The sequence below is a fragment of the Balaenoptera borealis genome (genome assembly GCF_965194805.1).
Source record: "Balaenoptera borealis genome assembly, chromosome: 11".
NCBI lineage: Eukaryota > Metazoa > Chordata > Mammalia > Artiodactyla > Balaenopteridae > Balaenoptera > Balaenoptera borealis.
In genome coordinates, this window is record NC_138868.1 from 45,878,945 (window position 1) to 45,900,439 (window position 21,495).

At 39.1% G+C, this 21,495-nt stretch overlaps 1 pseudogene across 1 annotated transcript in view; it reads right to left on the bottom strand.

The window, feature by feature from the left end:
* Positions 1-863: 863 nt before the first annotated feature.
* Positions 864-21,495, bottom strand: part of LOC309605602 (large ribosomal subunit protein eL42 pseudogene) — a 621,562-nt pseudogene continuing 600,930 nt past the window's right edge. Inside the window, exon 2 of the transcript XR_014249636.1 lies at positions 864-19,695. The product of XR_014249636.1 is annotated as a large ribosomal subunit protein eL42 pseudogene (transcript). The remainder of the gene's footprint in view (positions 19,696-21,495) is intronic.

Here is a 21,495-nt window from a genome sequence, read left to right on the forward strand (position 1 = left end):
TAGGATTTGAGCAGGCAGAATGTGGGAAGCGTTTCAAGCAAAATCTTAATGGCAAGAATGACACTCTTTAAAGACCAGTGACAAGTGAATACATCCCAGCATTAAAACTTACCAATTCTTCGACATCCATCATGTGTCTGTCGACAAATATTCAATTAGCAATCAAGTTAAGAAGAAGAAAGAGAATTTTATTTAAACCAAACTGGGGATTATAACCCACGAGACAGACTCTCAGAAGCTCTGAGAACTGTTCCACCTGTTAGAAGTCGAAGGCACAGTTATATAGCAATACGTTTTCGAGACAAATACATCAAAATGATACACTGATATTTTACCTAAAGTTCACCAAAGGTACATAGTCCAGGTAAACATGTACAAATCGAGCGGTTAAGTCACTATGACCGCCTACAGAGTTGGGGAGAAATGTGAATCTTCTGAGAAGTTATGTTGCTAGCATCAGAAGAAAGAAAAAAAATTGATGTTTAGTGTCGAGTAGGCATTCCCATCTTTGAGGAGCTCTGGTTAACGTGTAATGCAGATGTGCACTGCACATTAGGGAGGGAGGGAGGAGGCCCAAACGGACAGAAAGAATTTTATGTTTAAATGTTCTCATCCTGCTTAAAATATAAATTTTATTTTATCGTGTCCCGTCTCCTCCAGGAAACCTTCCTTGTTAATATCATTCAAGAATCTGTCACCTGTTTGTCTTATTGTCTCCAAAAATAGCTTGGCATTGAACTATATTCAGTTTGGAAGACGGTATATATCACAGTATACTTATTTATTTATTTTTTTTACATTTTAAAAAATTGAAGTATAGTTGATTTACAATGTTGTGCTAATTTCTGCTGTACACCTAGAGGGGTGGGATAGGGAAGGTGGGAGGGAGGTGCAAGAGGGAGGGGATATGGGGATATATGTATACATATAGCTGATTCACTTTATTATACAGCAGAAACTAACACACCATTGTAAAGCAATTATACTCCAATAAAGATATAAAAAAAATTTCTTCTGTACAGCAAAGTGATTCAGTTATACATATATATACATTTTTAAAAATATTCTTTTCCATTATGGTTTATCATAGGATATTGAATATAGTTCCCTGTGCTGTACAGTAGGACCTTGTTGTTTATCCATTCCATATATAATAGCTTACATCTGCTAACCTCAGCCTCCCACACTGTCCCTCCCCCGACCCCCTCCCCCTTGGCAACCACCAGTCTGTTCTCTATGTCCGTATATCACAGTATATTTAAAATACCTACTTTTTAAAAGTAAACAATCTCAAATTTTTATTGTCTTCATAATAAAACAAAATAAACTCAGAACTGGATCACTTGGCCCTTTCTTTTTTTATCTCCTCCCAGCACAAAGTGCTTATTACACCTCTTGATAGCCAGCATTCTCCTAGATCTGCAGTTGGGCTCAACGCATTCAAGCCTCAGCGCAATCGTCTTTGTAGTTTTAGCCTTTTTCTGGAAAATCGACTTAGTCTGGCCACCATAGCCACTCTGCTTCCTGTCATAATGCCGCTTTCCCTAGGCATACAGAGAGTCCTTGCCCTTCTTATACTGTGTGACTTTGTGCAGTTGGTGCCTGCCACACTTCTTGCAGAAAGTCCGGCCGGTTTTAGAAACGTTCACCATATTTGCAAGACTGCTATCAGCACCGAAAGAAGCTAAAATACTTTTTTTTTTTAGATTTAAAAAAAAATATTTATTTTATTTATTATTATTTATTTTTGGCTGTGTTGGGACTTGGTTGCTGCGCGCGGGCTTTCTCTAGATGTGGCGAGCAGGGGCTACTCTTTGTTGCGGTGCGCGGGCTTCTTGTTGCGGTGGCTTCTCTTGTTGCAGAGCACGGGCTCTAGGTGCGCGGGCTTCAGTAGTTGTGGCACGAGGGCTCAGTAGTTGTGACTCGCGGGCTCTAGAGCGCAGGTTCGGTAGTTGTGGTGCACGGGCTTAGTTGCTCTGTGGCATGTGGGATCTTCCCGGACCAGGGCTTGAACCTGTGTCCTCTGCATTGGCAGGCGGATTCTTAACCACTGCACCACCAGGGAAGCCCTAAAAGACCTATTTAAAAAAAAAATTTTATTTATTTATTTGGTTGGTTGTGCTGGGTCTCAGTTGTGGCAGGCAGGCTCCTTAGTTGAGGCTCACCTGCTCCTTAGTTGTGGCATGCATGTGGGATCTAGTTCCCTGACCAAGGATCGAACCTGGGCCCCCTACATTGGGAGCTCGGAGTCTTAACCACTGCACCACCAGGGAAGTCCCTAAAATATGTGTTTCGAATGCAGTCTTTTCTCCCCTCTGACTTTCCTCAAGGTCAGAATATTTTTCGAATACTCCCCTCTCACAGTGTAAGGAGCCTAGAATTCTCAATACATAAATAGATTTTGAATTGCTTGATAAAAGCCACAGTTGGAAGCACAGCAAAGGATATTGCTTCCAAAAGCAAACGTACACAAGGAATTTGCATACTATTGCTTTGTGTAGATGAAGCTTTCTGCTTGAGTGTTTAAATAAATATTTTGAAGATATTCTCAGAACTTTGAAAAGTGAAGATCGTTCTTCTCATTCATCCCTAAAAATCGTGAGAAGCATTTCAATTTCAAGGAAAGATGGAATATTTTGACTGAGTTATCTTAGATTTTGTACATTAAAAGATGTCTGTTTATAAAATGAGTTTAGAACAGTTTAAAAATACTTTTACCTGATTCTTTGTCCAGATTTATGTATGTGGTAAACATACCACTATATTCTGGGACTTGTTAGGGCAGAGAAAAAATTAATGTGCACTCCAGTGAGAATTCTTTTTACTTACCCTCAGGGTGACTTTCTGCCTAAAGAAGTATGTTATAACAACTTAAGAAATTCTTTTCCAGCTATCCTGCCGAATTACCCCCTCTATGAGTGTGGGAAATCAACTCAACTGTGTAGTTTATGATTGGTCAAGTTAGTGGTTTACACAGTGTAACCAAAGTAAGCCAATTTATCAGTGCTTTTTGGCTGAGAGCATGCCAAGGCCCGGTCAAACTGACATATCGATATTTACCCCAGAGTGTAGATGACTCCTGCCGGTGAAGCCTGTTTACAAAGCCTGTTTACAAAGCCTGTTTACATATATATGTAATTTTAAAAGGCATTTGGATCAACATTTCAGCACTATTCTTATTTTAAAATAATTTTATATTATGGTGGGATAAAGGGAGAACTTTTCAAGTTTTGGAGAGATTTCCCATTCTTCTGTTTCAGAGACAGGACTGTTGCTTACAGCAGTGCTTTTCAATCTCTTTAGTGTAACAAGTATCACCTGGAGAGCTAGTTAAACTCAGATTTCTGGGTCCCAATCCCAGTTTCTGATTCAGTAGGTGTGGGGTGAGATGGAGAATTTGCATTTCTAATGAGTCCCTGGTGATGCTGGTGTTCTTGGTCCAGGGACCACACTTTGAGAACCGCTGCTGAGAAACCCTGGGCTTAGAGAATCCTAGAGTCGGACCTTCGAATACTTACATGACGTCAGACACTGTGCAAATCACTTTACATCCATTATATCTAATCCAGATGACAACCTTACAAGTTAGGAACGATTACTCCTATTTTATAGATCAAGGAACTGAGGCTCAGGAACTTAATTAAGTTATCCAAGATCACACAGCTTGTAAGTGGCAGAGCCAGAATTTGAACTAGGGTTTTCCTGTCTCCAGAGGCGTGTTACTTCTCTGTTAAAATATATGCTTTTTATCTGGGTTAAAGTTCTTCTAGTCCCAGTTTCTTCCTCACATGGGAATAATTTCTCTAACATCCCTGAACCATGGCTCTTTGGCTTTTGCTCAAATCTATCAGGAAGGGACACTCACTACTTCATGAAGAAAGTCTTGTTGGAGACAGCTAGAGTGATCAGCCATGTGGTTTGCCTGGGACCAAGTGGTCTCCCAGGGTAGGACTTTCAGTTTTAAAACCTACACAGAGCCAGGCAAACCGGAATGACTGGTCACTTTAGGACGGCTAAAGCCATTTCAAATGCTTTGTTATTAGCCCACCTTCTTTTCTATACTTTTCCATTTCTGTTGCAGTTTTGTCTAATTGGGTCTTGTACATGATAGTCCTTCAGATATTTGAAGATGATGATCCTTCCACCAGTCACCAGACTACCTTCATGCCCTTTGACCTTTCTTCACATAACATAGTATATATAGCACTTTCTATGTGTCAGGAACTCTTCTAGAAGTTTTATGTATATTAACCAATTTAATTTTTGCAAGAGTCCTATGAGGTAGGTACCATTATTATCCCCATTTTACAGATGGGGAAACTGAAGCATAGTTAAGTACTCTGCTCCAGGTCACAGTTTTTAAGAGGCTAAGCCAGGATTTTAACCCACAGAGTATGGCTCCAGAATCCACGCTCTTAATCACTACACTTTACTGCTTTCCACTCAGTCAGTAAGGGTCTACCAAGTACCGACTATGCACTGAAAAAGATACAGAAGAGAGACATGGTCCTTGTCACCATGGAGTGTATAGTCTAGTGGGAGACACACGAGCAACAAGTAATTAAATTAAAAAAATTACAAATTAGGGTAAGTGCTATGAAATAAGTAAGTTTTAAGATAGAAAATATTGATGAAGCAGTTTGGGTCCAATCAGGAGACAGAAACCACACAGGAGGTTAAATAGAGGAAGTATAATATAAAGAATTATTAATTGTGATAAATGAGTAACCCTATGATGTACAGACACTTCGGTACCCTAGGGCTGAGGGAGCATACCCAAAGAAGGACAAACTTAGGAGGGATTCAGCCTTCATTGGAGAATATTAGTCAGAATATTAGTCAGACTAATGAATATTAGTCATTGTGTATATTAGTCAGCTTGGGCTGCCATAACAAAATACCAAGACTGGGGGGCTTAAACAACAGGAATTTATCTCACAGTTCTGGAGGCTGGTAAGTCCAAGATCAAGGTGCCTGCTGATTAGGTTACCTGGTGAGGGCTTTCTTCCTTGCTTGCAGATTGCCACGTTCTGGCTGTGTCCTCACATGACTGAGGGAGAGGAAAGCAAGCTTTCTGACAAGGCACTAATTGCACCATAAGGGACCCACCCCCATGATCTTAGCTAACCCTATTTACCTCCCAAAGGCCCCATCTCCACATACCATTGCACTGGGGGTTAGGACTTAATTAATATATGAGTTTTAGGGGGAAGACAAGTCAGTCCATAGCAGTGTGGTTCTACCATGGGGTAGCAGAGAAGTTGGCTGATTTGGGTAGACTGGAGTTGTTCTGGAGTCACTGGACAAGCAATAGCCCAGCTTCTGGGATGCAGGAGAGGGCACAGGCCATCAGTGTGGGTGGTCTGGGGCCCTGGCTTGGGCAGGAGCCCTTTAGAGAATGTAGGCTGCACTGAGGTTCAAGGTTTTTTTTGTTTTTTTAAAATTAATTAATTAATTAATTATATTTTTGGCTAGCTTGAGTCTTCGTTGCTGCTTGCGGGTTTTCTCTATTTGCGGTGAGCAGGGGCTACTCTTCGTTGTGGTGTGCGGGCTTTTCACTGCGGTGGCTTCTCTTGTTGCGGAGCACGGGCTCTAGGCATGTGGGCTTCAGTAGTTGTGGCACGAGGGCTCAGTAGTTGTGGCTCGCCGGCTCTAGAGCACAGGCTCAGTAGTTGTGGCGCATGGGCTTAGTCGCTCTGTGGCATGTGAGATCTTCCCAGACGAGGGCTCAAACCCGTGTCCCCTGCATTGGCAGACAGATTCTTAACCACTGCACCACAAGGGAAGTCCCTCAAGTTTTTGAGTTTTGTGGAAAGGTTATCCTACGAAGGCTGAGGCAGCAGGGTTACAGAGGGACAGCGCTCTGGGCCATGGCTGGGACAGGCTCTAGCCTATGTCCTCACACCCACCCCTCCAACCCTGGAAAATGGCATGAAAGCCCCTTGCTCCTGCAACATCCCTCCAGTGCATTCGATTAAGAAAGTGTTCACATCTTGCTCACTCTAAAGGAGACACGCTTAAAGGAATTCTGTTGCTTATCACAGAACATATATTGAAAGGGGCATTCATAGCTGAGACCATAATTTCATTACAAACAGTTGAGTGGCAAATTAGAAAAAAAAAAAAAGTTAAAAAATAATATATATCCAAGGTGAAAGTTTTCAAGCCCTTTAACTTTACTCCAGAGAAGTACAAAATGAAAAGGGAAAATCTCGCTCCTTCCCTTCCCATCTCATTTTCTCTCTCCAAAGGTAAAAAGCAAAATCCTGTGATTCCTTCCAGAAAAAAAAAAAACTTACACATATATGTGTCAATGCTATAAATTATACAAAAGGGATCATTTTCCTCTACAGCATGCTTTCAAGAATAAAAGAGAATTAATAAAGTTAATTATTAATTAAAATTAAATTATTAACAATAATGTATTAAAAGTCTTTCCCCATTGGCATGTCCAGATCACCCTTATTCTCTTTAATCTCTGCACATAATTGCATCGTGTAAATGACAGATAATTTTTTTCTTCCAGTTGTATAGAGATATGTGACATACAGAACTATATAAGTTTAAGGTGTATGGCATAATCATTTGATTTACATACATCATGAAGTGATTATCACAATAAGTTTAGGGAACATCCATCATCTCATATAGATACAAAATTAAAGAATAGAAAAAAACACTTTTTTTCTTGAGATGAGAACTCAGGATTCACTGTCTTAACAACTTTCATATATAACATACAGCAGCGTTAACTAAATTTACGATGTTGTACATTATATCCCTAGAACTTACTTACCTTATAACTGGAGGTTTGTACCTTTTGACTGCCTTCATCCAATTCCCCCTCCACCCAACCCTTGCCTCTGGTAACCACAGATCTGATCTCTTTTTCTATGAGTTTTAAAATTTGTTTGTTTGTTTTTGAAGTATAATTGACTTCTACACTATGTTATTTCCTGTTACACAACTTAGATATTTAATATTTCTATATATTCCACACTGATCACCACAATAAGTCTAGTTACAACTAGTTACAATATGTCACCATACAAAGATATTACATAGTTATTGACTATATTCCCGCCAATGGACATTTCATACTTGTGACATTTATTTTGCAGCTGGAAGTTTGTACCTCTTAATCTCTCTCACCTATTTCTTTCCTTCTCCTACTCCTCCCCTCTGGCAACCACCTGTTTGTTCTCTGTATCTGTAACTCTGTTTCTGCTTTGTTATATTTGTGTATTTGTTTTATTTTGTTAGAGTCCACATATAAGTGGAACCATACAGTATATGTCTCTGTCTGACTTATTTCGCTTAGCATAATACCCTCCATGTCCGTCCATGTTGTTGCAAATGGCAAAATTTCATTTTTTAATGCCTGAGTAGTATTCCATTATATACGTGCCACATCTTCTTTATCCAGTCATCTATTGATGGGCACTTAGGTTGCTTCCATATCTTGGCTATTGTAAATAATGCTGCAATGAACATACAGGTGCATTTTTTTTTTTTGAATTAGTGGTTTTGTTCTCTTCAGATAAATACTCAGGAGTGGAACTGCTGGGTCATATAGTAGTTCTATTTTTTCCATACTCTTTTCCATATTAGCTGCACCAATTTGCATTCCCAACAGTGCAAGCGGGTTCACTTTTCTCCACACCCTCACCAACATTTGTTATTTGTAATCTTTTTGATAATAGCCATTCTGACAGGTGTGAGGTAGTATCTCATTGTGGTTTTGCTTTGATTTCCCTGATGATTAGTGATGTTGAGCATCTTTTCATGTGCCTGTTGGCCATCTCTATGTCTTTCTTGGAAAAACATCTATTCAGGTTTTCTGCCCATTTAAAAAAATCTGGCTGTTTGTTTTTTTGATGTAGAGTTGTGTGAGTTCTTTGTCTATTTTGGATATTAACCCCTTATTGGACAAATTGTTTGCAAATATATTCTCCCATTCTGTAGGTGGCCTTTTCCTTTTGTTGATAATTTTCTTCACTGTGCAAAAGCTGTTTAGTTTGATATAGTTCCATTTGTTTATTTTTGCTTTTGTTTCCCTTGCCTGAGGAGACGTATCCAAAAAAATTACAAAGACCAATGTCAAAGAGCATACTGCCTAGGTTTTCTTCTAGAAGTTTTATGACTCCAGGGCTTATATTTAAGTCTTTAATTCATTTTGAGTTTGTTTTTGTGCATGGTGTGAGAGAGTAGTCACAGTTTGATTCTTCTACATGTAGTTGTCCAATTTTCCCAGCACCATTTATTGAGGCTATCTTTTGCCCGTTGTATATTCTTGCCTCCTTTGTTGTAGTTAATTGACCATAAGTTGTGGGTTTATTTCTGGACTCTTTACTCTGTTACATTGGTCTATGTGTCTGTTTTTGTGCCAGTACCATAATTTTTTTTAAATGTTATTTATTTATTTATTTATTTTTTATTGAGGTACAGTTGATTTACAATATTATATTAGTTTCAGGTATACAACATAGTGATTCAAAAATTTTATAGATTATACTCCATTTACAGTTATTATAGAATATTAGCTACATTTCCTGTTCTGTACAATATATCTTTGTAGCTTACTTACTTTATACATAGGATTTTGTACCTCTTAATCTTCTACACCTTTCTTGCCCATCCTCCCTTCCCTCTCCCAACTCATAACCACTAGTTTGTTCTCTATATTGGCAAGTCTGTTTCTGTTTTGTTATATTCATTCCTTTGTTGTATCTTTTAGATTTCACATGTAAGTGATAACATACAGTATTTGTCTTTGTGTGACTTATTTCACTAAGACTAATACCCTCCAGGTCCATCCATGTTGTTGCAAATGGCAGAATTTCATTATTTTTCATGGCTGAGTAGTATTCCATTGTATGTATATGCGTGTGTGTGTGTATATATATATATATATATATATATATATATATATATATATATATATATATATCTCACATCTTCGTTATCCATTCATCTGTTGATGGGCACTTAGGCTGCTTCCATGTCTTGCCTATTGCAAATAATGGTGCTTTTAACATATGGGTGCATGTATCTTTTCAAATTAGTGTTTTCATTTGCTTCAGAGATATACCCAGGAGTAGAATTGCTGGATGATATGATAGTTCTATTTTTAGTTTTTTGAGGAACCTCCATACTGTTTTCCACAGTGCTGTACCAATTTGCATTCCCACCAACAGTGCAAGAGGGTTTCCTTTCCTCTGCACCCTCACCAACATTTACTTGTAATGTCTTTGATGATAGCCATTCTGACAGGTGTGAAGTAATATCTCATTGTGGTTTTGATTTGCATTTCCCTGATGATTAGCAATGTTGAGTGTCTTTTCATGTGCCTTTGGCCATCTGTATGTCTTCTTTAGAAAAATGTCTATTCAGTTCTTCTGCCCATTTTTTAATCAGGTTTATTTATTTTATATTGAGTTGCATGAGCTATTTATATACTTTGGATAGTAACTCCTTATTGGTCATATTATTTGCAAATATTTTCTCATTCAGTAGGTTGTCTTTTCATTTTGTTGATGGTTTCCTTTGCTGTGCAAAAGCTTTTAAGTTTAATTAGGTCCCATTTGTTTATTTTTGCTTTTGTTTCCTTTGCCTTAGGAGAGAGATCCAAAAAATATTGCTATGATTTATGTCAAAGAATGTTCTGCCTATATTTTCCTCTGGGAGTTTTATGGTATTTAGTCTTACACCTAGGTCTTTAATCTATTTTGAGTTTATTTTTGTATATGGTGTGAGAAAATGTTCTAATTTCATTCTTTTCCATGTAGCTGTCCTGTTTTCCCAGCACCACTTATTGAAGAGACTGTTTTTTCTTCATTGTATATTCTTGCCTCCTTTGTTGTAGATTAATTGACCATAAGTGCATGGGTTTATTTCTGGACTTTTTATTCTGTTCCACTGATCTCTGTGTCTGTTTTTGTGCCAGTACTATACAGTTTTGATGACTGTAACTGTGTAGTATAGTCTGAAGTCAAGGTGATTGTTGTCTATTTGGGTTCTTTTGTGTTTCCATACAAGTTTTTAAATTATTTGTTCTAGTTTTGTGAAAAATGCCATTGGTATTTTGATGTGGATTACACTGAATCTGTAGATTGCCTTGGGTAGTGTGGTTATTTTAACAATATTAATTCTTCCAATCCATGAACATGGTGTATCTTTCCATCTGTTGGTGTCATCTTCAATTTCTTTCATGAGTGTCTTACAGCTTTCTGAATACAGTTCTTTTACCTCCTTGGTTAGATTTATTCCTAGGTATTTTATTCTTTTTGATAGGATTGTAAATGGGACTGTTTTCTTAATTTCTCTTTCTGATAGTGTATTGTTAGTATAGAAATGCAACAGGTTTCTATATATAATAATTTTGTATCCTGCAACTTCACAGAATTCATCAATGAGCTCTAGTAGTTTTTCCATGGCATCTTTGGGATTTTCTATGTATGGAATCATAGATGATGGATAATTTATTTTACTTTTAATGGACACTTTGAGTTTTGTTTTTATAAAAATTCTGCCAGAAAGATAACTGTACATATGTGACTGAATTTTTGTAGGTATAACCATATCTAAATTTTTTGCTATATAAAAAGACATGTGCCTTTTAAATTTTTATATTTATCAGATTTACCTGCAGTAAGAAATTGCATCAATTTGTACCCCCCTTCCATCAAAAGTGGATGAGAGGATTAATTTCTTCACATCCCTGCCAGCATCAGAGAAGCCTTGTACCAGTTTGAAAAGTGAAAAAAAAATGTTTTCTTACCATTTTGATTTGCATTTCTTTAAGTATACATGAGTTAGAGCATCTTTCTGCATGTTTATCATCTTTTGAATTTGCTTTTCTATGATCTCTTTCTACCCTTTGCATGCTTTTCTGTTGGGCTTTTAAATATATATATATATATATATATATATATATATTCATTTATATCAGTTCTATTTAAGTTAAGGAAAAGAGCTCTTTGACAAATATGTTTTAAATTTGTTTTCCCTGTTTTGGAACCTAGCCTTTCATTTAAGTTTCAGTTTTTGTTGTTGTTTTCCCTTTTTTTCATACCAAAGTTACATTGCTACCTAGACAAGTTGACTAACTTTTCCCCTTCTAGCTTCTGGATTTCATAGCCTTCTCAGAAAAGCCTCTATCTTAGATTAGTATTTAGTTAACCCCCTTTTTAAAGATATTTTATGATTTATTTTTTACAGTTCATATTTGATCTATTTGGAATTGACTTGGGTGTAAGGAGTGAGATAAGAACCCAGCTTTGTTCTTATCTCAATAGGTACTGACTTGTTTTGCTATCACTACTTACTTTTATTTTATTTACTAACCTCTTTTCCCCAATGATTTGAAATCTCACCTTTCCACTTTACAGTAAATTCCCTTGTGCGTTAGAGTCTATTTCTTATTTGGTTTCATTAATTTCTTCTCATATCAAACTGCTTTATTAATTGAAGTTTCAAAATATGTTTTGATATCAGATAGAACTAGAAGTGGACATGTTTTGGATGGGGAAGACAGAGAAGGTCTTGCTGATGGGTGACATATAAGCTGACATTTGAAGAATAAGAAGTAACCAGTTTCATGGAGACGAAGGTAGGAGCATCCGAGGTAGAGGGAGCTGCATATCCAAAGGTTGGGAGACAGAAAACAGCTTGGCTTATTTGCGGAAGCTAAAAAAAGACCAGTGTGGTGAGCACAGCAAACACAGGAGAGAAGGACACAAGATGGAGTTGGAAAGATAGGCCAGATTTTGTAGGGACAGCTTGGTTTTGTCCTAAATACAAATGGAAGCACTTAATGGATTTGAAGTAGGAAAGTGACATGCTCCAATTTCTCAGTGTATAACATTGTCACTCTGGCTGTTATGTGCAGATGGGCAAGAGAACAAAAGTTGCAGTGAGGAAGAGTTGCTTTCTCCTCATCCAAGTAGCTTCTCCTTGTTATATTTTATCCCAGCATCTTATTTATTCCTTTTTGGGATAGTTTCTTTTTTATTCCTTTTTGTGTCCTTAGTGCAAGCACGGAGTCTAGCAAACAGCATGCAATAAACATTTGAATCATGAATGAATGAAAAAGTAAGTTCTTTCAGTTTTCACCCTGGCCCTGGGGAGTGAGAGTTTTAAATCCCTTAGAGCTTTAAAAAGATTAATTAAGCATCTGAGAAGCGATGGGTGGGTTAAAATATTGGTGAGTTATGTTCCAGCGGCCAGACCAAAGGGGAACTCTGAAAGAGTTGGTGAAGAGAGTCCCGTAGTCCCTGGGTGCTGGTGAACTCCAGGACTGTGTAAGCAAAACCCCAGTAGAGGGCAGTAGAGGGCTGCACAAGACTGTGGTTCCGCTCGATTGGCCAGGGCCCGGGCGAGGGCAGGGAAGGGGAGGGGGAGGGGCTGGACAGCAGGCCAGGCAGCTAGAACCCGCACCAGACTAGGGCTTGGGGAGAAGGTGACCTGGTCTCTCGTGGGAGTCTAAAGTGCGCTGATGGAGAGCATGAGGCCACCTTTCTATCTGTGTTTAGATCGTGCTGATTCTTAGCTTACAGAGTATAATGAAGCTGTTTTACTGTGGGCCCCTTGCTGCTGGGAAAGGCAGTCTCCTGGAACAGTGATAGGAGGAGGGGGAGAGGAGGGAGTGGGGAGGAAGGGCCCTGAGGTGAAATGGTGAGCACAGATGGGAGTTTTGGCCTTGGCTGCAAGGGAACAGGTTTCTTGGAGACTGTTCTGCAAAGCAGGGAGTGAGACGGTGTCCCTCAGTCACAGCCAGGAGCTGGGGAGACTCAAAGGCAGACAGCGCTTTGCGGAAAACAGGAGGTAATTATTGGCTCCGCAATGTACGTTGTAAGAAACAACTTTGAATGTTTCTTATGCTCTCTGAATTGATTTCCTTTCTGTTCGTTTTTGTTAGTATAGTTGTTTTCAAAATTTCCAACCTCTCATCTGTGCTTAGGGGAAAAGGATTTTGTACACACATTGGCCAGTGTTAAAAGGGGAGCACAGTGCCCCCTAGTGGCCATCAAGGTGGTAGCAGCAGAGATCAGAGGGAAAGGCCCCAAACAGAAGTGACACTTAATTTGGACACTTGTTCTTCTCAGCACACACACACACTTCACATACACACATATACACACAATCACATAGCGTACGTACGGTTTTTAAATTTTTCCAGTTTTATTGAGATATGATTGACATCCAGCACTGTATAAGTTTAAGGTGCACAGTGTAATGATTTGACCTGTGTACATTGCAAAATGATTACCAAGCACACCTACACGTATATACACACATCTCACACACATTCTCACACAGACACATGACATACACATAGCACACTCATACTTTACACACACTGGCATATCACACATACAGGCTGACACACACCCACACTGATAAAGGGTTTTGTAATACGGTTGCCCCACCAGTAGCTATCCCACCGTGTATAACAACAATGTGGTTTAAGTCAAGGATCAAGTCAACTTTTGGTTTTGGGGTAGGTTCCAACTGACTTAAGCCATCAACATAATACCAACTCCCTTGGCATAGGAGTGGGCATGTGACCACATTGATCCATTAGCTGTGAACGAGGAGGCATGTCACCCTGGAAGCTGCCAGGAGCCATCCTGCTACTCCAAGAGGCCAGTTTGGAAAGAGCTGATGGGGGTGGGAGGGGGAGGGGAGAGACCCAGGCAAACAGAGGTGTAGCCTCTGAACAACCGGTGCTAGAAGCTCACCCTGCCTCTGAACTTTAGACTTTGGGAACAAATAAGTTGCCTGGTATTTAAGGCCTTCAGGTTGGGTTTTCTGTTTCTTAGATCAGAAAACCTCAGAACAGATCAACTCCTCCCGGAAGTCGTCTGTGGAGGGGTCCAGCCTCTGCTTTAAGAAGGAGGACTGTTCCTTTCTACCCCTCCTTTGACCTCTTGGTCCTCTAAGTGATTATGATGGACCTGGCACAGTTCTTGGAAATTTTCATGGATAACAGAGAAGAAAATAGTATTTAAAACCAAGCCTCTTTGCCTTCGAAGGAAAGTGACACAATTCCAATTTGTGCAGGAATAAATCTCTAGATGGATCTTGTTCCTGGCAGAGGCTGAAATAAGATTCAAGCCAGTGTTTTTGAATTTCAAAGGACAGGCAACCTTGGCTGACAACACAGATTTTGTATACACAGTTTGCCCTCTGAATCTGCTGGGTTTTGCAGCTTCTTCTTCTTTTTTTTAATTACTTTTTTATTGGAGTATAGTTGCTTTACAATGTTGTGTTAGTTTCTGCTGTACAGCAAAGTGAATCAGCTATATGTATACACATATCCCCTCTTTTTTGGATTTCCTTCCCGTTTAGGTCGCCACAGAGAATTGAGTAGATTTCCCTGTGCTATACAGTAGTTTCTCATTAGTTAGCTATTTTATACATAGTATCAATAGTGTATATATGTCAATCCCAATCTCCCAATTCATCCCACCCCTTCCCCCTTCCTTCCATACATCTGTTCTCTACGTCTGTGTCTCTATTTCTGTTTTGCAAATAAGATCACCTATACCATTTTTCTAGATTCCACATGTATGCATTAATGTACGATATTTGTTTTTCTCTTTCTGACTTACTTCACTCTGTATGACAGTCTCTAGGTCCATCCACATCTCTGCAAATGACCCAATTTCGTTCCTTTTTATGGCTAATATTCCATTGTATATATGTACCACATCTTCTTTCTCCACTCCTCTGTTGATGGACGTTTAGGTTGCTTCCACGTCCTGGCTATTGTAAATAGAGCTGCAATGAACATTGTGGTACGTGACTCTTTTTGAATTGTGGTTTTCTCAGGGTATATGCCCAGTAGTGGGATTGCTGGGTTGAATGGTAGTTCTATTTTTAGTTTTTTAAGGAACCTCTGTACAGTTCTCCATAGTGGCTGTATCAATTTACATTCCCACCAACAGTGCAAGAGGGTTCCCTCTTCTCCACACCCTATCCAGCATTTATTGTTTGTAGATTTTTTGATGACAGCCATTCTGACCGGTGTGAGGTGATACCTCATTGTAGTTTTGATTTGCATTTCTCTAATAATTAATGATGGTGAGCATCTTTTCATGTGCCTCTTGTCCATCTCTATGTCTTCTTTGGAGAAATGTCTATTTAGGTCTTCCTCCCATTTTTGGGTTGGGTTGTTTGTTTTTTGATATTGAGCTGCATAAGCTGTTTGTATATTTTGGAGATTAATCCCTTGTCAATTGCTTCATTTGCAAATATTTTCTCCCATTCTGAGGGTTGTCTTTTCTTCTTGTTTATGGTTTCCTTTGCTGTGCGAAAGCTGTTAAGTTTAATTAGGTCCCATTTGTTTATTTTTGTTTTTATTTTCATTACTCTAGGAGGTGGGTCAAAAAAGATCTTGCTGTGGTTTATGTCAAAGAGTGTTCTGCCTGTGTTTTCCTCTAAGAGTTTTATAGTGTCTGCCCTTATACCTTTGGTCACCTAATCTATGACAAAGGAGGCAAGAATATACAATGGAGAAAATACAGTCTCTTCAATAAGTGGTGCTGGGAAAACTGGACAGCTACATGTGAAAAATGAAATTAGAACTCTCCCTAATACCATACACAAAAACAAACTCAAAATGGATTAAAGACCTAAATGGGTTTCACAGCTTCTGATTCAACCAACCACTCAATACTAGGTTGGATGAATCCATGGATGAAAAACCCATGGATACGGAGGGCCTACTGTACCCATTTTATATAAGCAACTTGAGCATGCGTGGATTTTGGCGTCCGAGGAAGCTCCTGGAACTGATTCTCTGCGGACGCTGAGGAAGGACTGTATACATACTCATTTAAACCCCTTAACCACCCTACGAGGTGAGGATCACTTATCCCATTTTACAGATAATGAATGAGGCTCAGAGAGGGTGTCACGTGCTCAGTGTCAAACAGCTACGTAGGGGTGGCTTTCAACCCAGGGCCCTTTGGCTGGAAAGCTCTCGGTCTCCCTTCCAGGGCAGCACACCACCTACCGCACCGCTGGCCGCCTCCTGTGTGCGATTTGGTCTGGGTGGGCCTCTTGGGGCGGCGGCTGCAAAGAGGTAGAAGGAAAGTTATCCTTGTACGTTTATTTAACATTTCATGGGGGCAGTGGTAGGAGTGGGGAAGATAGAGAGCCTCTTACACCAGGGTTCTGATCGTGCTGGGAAGGAGCCTGAAATGGACCTTGAAAAGTCAGCCTCTGCCAGGGAGGCAGTGTGGTGTGGTGCTGGCCACCCAGCCTCAGAGCCCTACTGGACCTGGGGTCAGGTCTCAGGGTCACTGATGTATTAGCTCTGTGACTTGGTAAGTTACTTAACCCGTTGAAGCCTCAGTTTCATCCCTAATAATTAGACCTACCCCTTAGGGTCTTCATGTGGATTAAATAAGAAACCATGGGGCTTCCCTGGTTGCACAGTGGTTACGCATCCGCCTGCCAACGCAGGGGACACGGGTTCAAGCCCTGGTCCAGGAAGATCCCACGTGCCTCAGAGCAACTAAGCCCGTGTGCCACGCACCACAGCTACTGAGTCTGTGCTCTAGAGCCCGCGAGCCACAACTACTGAAGCCCGCATGCCACAACTACTAAAGCTTGCGTGCCTAGAGCCTGTGCTCCACAACAAGAGAAGCCACCGCAGTGAGAAGCCCACACACTGCAACGAAGAGTAGCCCCCACTCGCCGCAGCTAGGGAAAGCCCACAAGCAGCAACGAAGACCCAACACAGCCAAAAATAAATAAGTAAATAAATAAAAATTAAAAAAAAAAAGAAAAAGGAACCACAAGTAAAGTACAGTACTGAGCGCAATGCCTGGTGCCCCAGCCCCTCCACCACCAATGGCAGATGTACTATATTAAACACATAGCACTCCTGCAGATTTGGGCAGGTATTCTAAAGGCCCTTTCTAATCCAAATGGTAATCCTCAAACACTGTTACATAGAGAGGGCAGAGAAAGGCAGCTCATGCATAATGCTTTTCTTTTTTTTTAATTAAAAATGTTTTAATTGTGGTAAGATATACATAAAATCTACCTTCTTAATTCTTTTTAAGTGTACAGTTTAGTAGTGGTAAGCTCATTCACATTATTGTATAAAAAAATCTCCAGAATTCTTTTCATCTTGAAAAACTGAAACTCTCTACCCATTAAACTCCCCATTCTCCCCATCCCCTAGCCCCTGAATCACCATTCTACTTCCTGTCTTTATGAATTTGATTACTCTAGGTAAGTGGAATCAAACAGAATTTGTCTTTTTGTGACTGGCATATGTCACTTAGCCTAGTGTTCTCAAGGTTCATCCATGTTGCAGCATGTTCAGAATTTCCTACCTTTTAAAGGCTGAATAATATTCCACTGTATGTATATATTTTGTTTATCCATCAATGGACACTTGGGTTGCTTCCGCCTTTGGGCTATTGTGAGTAATGCTGCTATGAACATGGCAGTATAAATATCTCCTAAAGACCCTGCTTTCAAATCTTTTGTGTATATACTCAGAAATGGAATTGCTGGATCATATGGAATTCTATTTGTAATTTTTTGAGGAACCATGATATTGTTTTCCATAGTGGCTGCAGCATTTCACCTTCCTACCAGCAGTGCACAAGGCTTCCAATTTCTCTACATCCTTGCCAACATGTGTTATTTTCTGGTGGCTTTTTTGTTATTTGTTTTTTTTTTTTTAACATCTTTATTGAAGTATAATTGCTTTACAATGGTGTGTTAGTTTCTGCTTTATAACAAAGTGAATCAGTTATACATATACATATGTTCCCATATCTCTTCTCTCTTGCATCTCCCTCCCTCCCACCCTCCCCATCCCACCCCTCTAGGTGGTCACAAAGCACCGAGCTGATCTCCCTGTGCTATGTGGCTGCTTCCCACTAGTTATCTATTTTATATTTGGTAGTGTATATATGTCCATGACACTCTCTCACCCTGTCACATCTCACTCCTCCCCCTCCCCATATCCTCAAGTCCATTCTTTAGTAGGTCTGTGTCTTTATTCCCATCTTGCCACTAGGTTCTTCATGACCTTTTTTTTTTTCCCTTAGATTCCATATATATGTGTTAGCATACTGTATTTGTTTTTCTCTTTCTGACTTACTTCACTCTGTATGACAGACTCTAACTCCATCCACCTCATTACAAATACCTCCATTTCATTTCTTTTTATGGCTGAGTAATATTCCATTGTATATATGTGCCACATCTTCTTTATCCATTCATCCGATGATGGACACTTAGGTTGCTTCCATGTCCTGGCTATTGTAAATAGAGCTGCAATGAACATTTTGGTACATGACTCTTTTTGAACTATGGTTTTCTCAGGGTATATGCCCAGTAGTGGGATTGCTGGGTTGTATGGTAGTTCTATTTTTAGTTTTTAAAGGAACCTCCATACTGTTCTCCATAGTGGCTGTATCAATTTACATTCCCACCAACAGTGCAAGAGTGTTCCCTTTTCTCCACACCCTCTCCAGCATTTATTGTTTCTAGATTTTTTGATGATGGCCATTCTGACCGGTGTGAGATGATACCTCATTGTAGTTTTGATTTGCATTTCTCTAATGATTAAGGATGTTGAGCATTCTTTCATGTGTCTGTTGGCCATCTGTATATCTTCTTTGGAGAAATGTCTATTTAGGTCTTCTGCCCATTTTTGGATTGGGTTGTTTGTTTTTTTGTTATTGAGCTGCATGAGATGCTTGTAAATCTTGGAGATTAATCCTCTGTTGCTTCATTTGCAAATATTTTCTCCCATTCTGAGGGTTGTCTTTTGGTCTTGCTTATGGTTTCCTTTGCTGTGAAAAAGCTTTTAAGTTTCATTAGGTCCCATTTGTTTATTTGTGTTTTTATTTCCATTTCTCTAGGAGCTGGGTCAAAAAGGATCTTGCTGCGATTTATGTCATAGAGTGTTATGCCTATGTTTTCCTCTAAGAGTTTGATAGTGTCTGGCTTTACACTTAGGTCTTTAATCCATTTTTAGTTTATTTTTGTGTATGGTGTCAGGGAGTGTTCTAATTTCATACTTTTACATGTACCTGTCCAATTTTCCCAGCACCACTTATTGAAGAGGCTGTTTTTCTTCACTGTATATGCTTGCCTCCTTTATCAAAGATAAGATGACCATATGTGCATGGGTTTATCTCTGGGCTTTCTATACTGTTCCATTGATCTATATTTCTGTTTTTGTGCCAATACCAAACTGTCTTGATTACTGAAGCTTTGTAATATAGTCTGAAGTCAGGGAGCCTGATTCATCCAGCTCCATTTTTCGTTCTCAAGATTGCTTTGGCTATTCGGGGTCTTTTGTGTCTCCATACAAATTGTGAAATTTTTTGTTCTAGTTCTGTGAAAAATGCCTGTGGTAGTTTGATAGGGATTGCATTGAATCTGTAGATTGCTTTGGGTAGTATAGTCATTTTCACAATGTTGATTCTTCCAATCCAAGAACATGGTATATCTCTCCATCTATTTGTATCATCTTTAATTTCTTTCATCAGTGTCCTATAATTTTCTGCATACAGGTCTTTTGTCTCCTTAGGTAGGTTTATTCCTAGATATTTTATTCTTTTTGTTGCAATGGTAAACGGGAGTGTTTTCTTAATTTCACTTTCAGATTTTTCATCATTAGTGTATAGGAATGCAAGAGATTTCTGTGCATTACTTTTGTATCCTGCTACTTTACCAAATTCATTGATTAGCTCTAGTAGTTTTCTGGTGGCAGTTTTAGGATTCTCTATGTATAGTATCATGTCACCTGCAAACAGTGACAGCTTTACTTCTTTTCCGATTTGGATTCCTTTTATTTCTTTTTCTTCTCTGATTGCTGTGGCTAACACTTCCAAAACTATGTTGAATAATAGTGGTGAGAGTGGGCAATCTTGTCTTGTTCCTGATCTTAGTGGAAATGGTTTCAGTTTTTCACCATTGAGGACAATGTTGGCTGTGGGTTTGTCATATATGGCCTTTATTATGTTGAGGAAAGTTCCCTCTATGCCTACTTTCTGCAGGGCTTTTATCGTAAATGGGTGTTGAATTTTGTCGAAAGCTTTCTCTGCATCTATTGAGATGATCATATGGTTTTTCTCCTTCAATTTGTTAATATGATGTATCACGTTGATTGATTTGCATATATTGAAGAATCCTTGCATTCCTGGAATAAATCCCACTTGATCATGGTGTATAATCCTTTTAATGTGCTGCTGGATTCTGTTTGCTGGTATTTTGTTGAGGATTTTTGCATCTATGTTCATCAGTGATATTGGCCTGTAGTTTTCTTTCTTTGTGACATCTTTGTCTGGTTTTGGTATCAGGGTGATGGTGGCCTCGTAGAATGAGTTTGGGAGTGTTCCTCCCTCTGCAATATTTTGGAAGAGTTTGAGAAGGATAGGTGTTAGCTCTTCTCTAAATGTTTGATAGAATTCGCCAGTGAAGCCATCTGGTCCTGGGCTTTTGTTTGTTGGAAGATTTTTAATCACAGTTTCAATTTCAGTGCTTGTGATTGGTCTGTTCATATTTTCTATTTCTTCCTGGTTCAGTCTCGGTAGGTTGTGCATTTCTAAGAATCTGTCCATTTCTTCCAAGTTGTCCATTTTATTGGCATAGAGTTGCTTGTAGTAATCTCTCATGGTCGTTTGTATTTCTGCAGTGTCAGTGGTTACTTCTCCTTTTTCATTTCTAATTCTATTGATTTGAGTCTTCTCCCTTTTTCTCTTGATGAGTCTGGCTAATGGTTTATCAATTTTGTTTATCTTCTCGAAGAACCAGCTTTTAGTTTCATTGATTTTTGCTATTGTTTCCTTCATTTCTTTTTCATTTATTTCTGATCTGATCTTTATGATTTCTTCCCTTCTGCTAGCTTTGGGGTTTTTTTGCTCTTCTTTCTCTAATTGCTTTAGGTGCAAGGTTAGATTGTTTATTCGAGATGTTTCCTGTTTCTTGATGTAGGCTTGTATTGCTATGAACTTCCCTCTTAGCACTGCTTTTGCTGCATCCCATAGGTTTTGGGTCGTCGTGTCTCCATTGTCATTTGTTTCTAGGTATTTTTTGATTTCCCCTTTGATTTCTTCAGTGATCACTTCGTTATTAAGTAGTATATTGTGTAGCCTCCATGTGTTTGTATTTTTTACAGATCTTTTCCTGTAATTGATATCTAGTCTCATAGCGTTGTGGTCGGAAAAGATACTTGATACGATTTCAATTTTCTTAAATTTACCAAGGCTTGATTTGTGACCCAAGATATGATCTATCCTGGAGAATGTTCCATGAGCACTTGAGAAAAATGTGTATTCTGTTGTTTTGGGGTGGAATGTCCTATAAATATCAATTAAATCCATCTTGTTTAATGTATCATTTAAAGCTTGTGTTTCCTTATTTATTTTCATTTTGGATGATCTGTCCACTGGTGAAAGTGGGGTGTTAAAGTCCCCTACTATGATTGTGTTACTGTCGATTTCCCCTTTT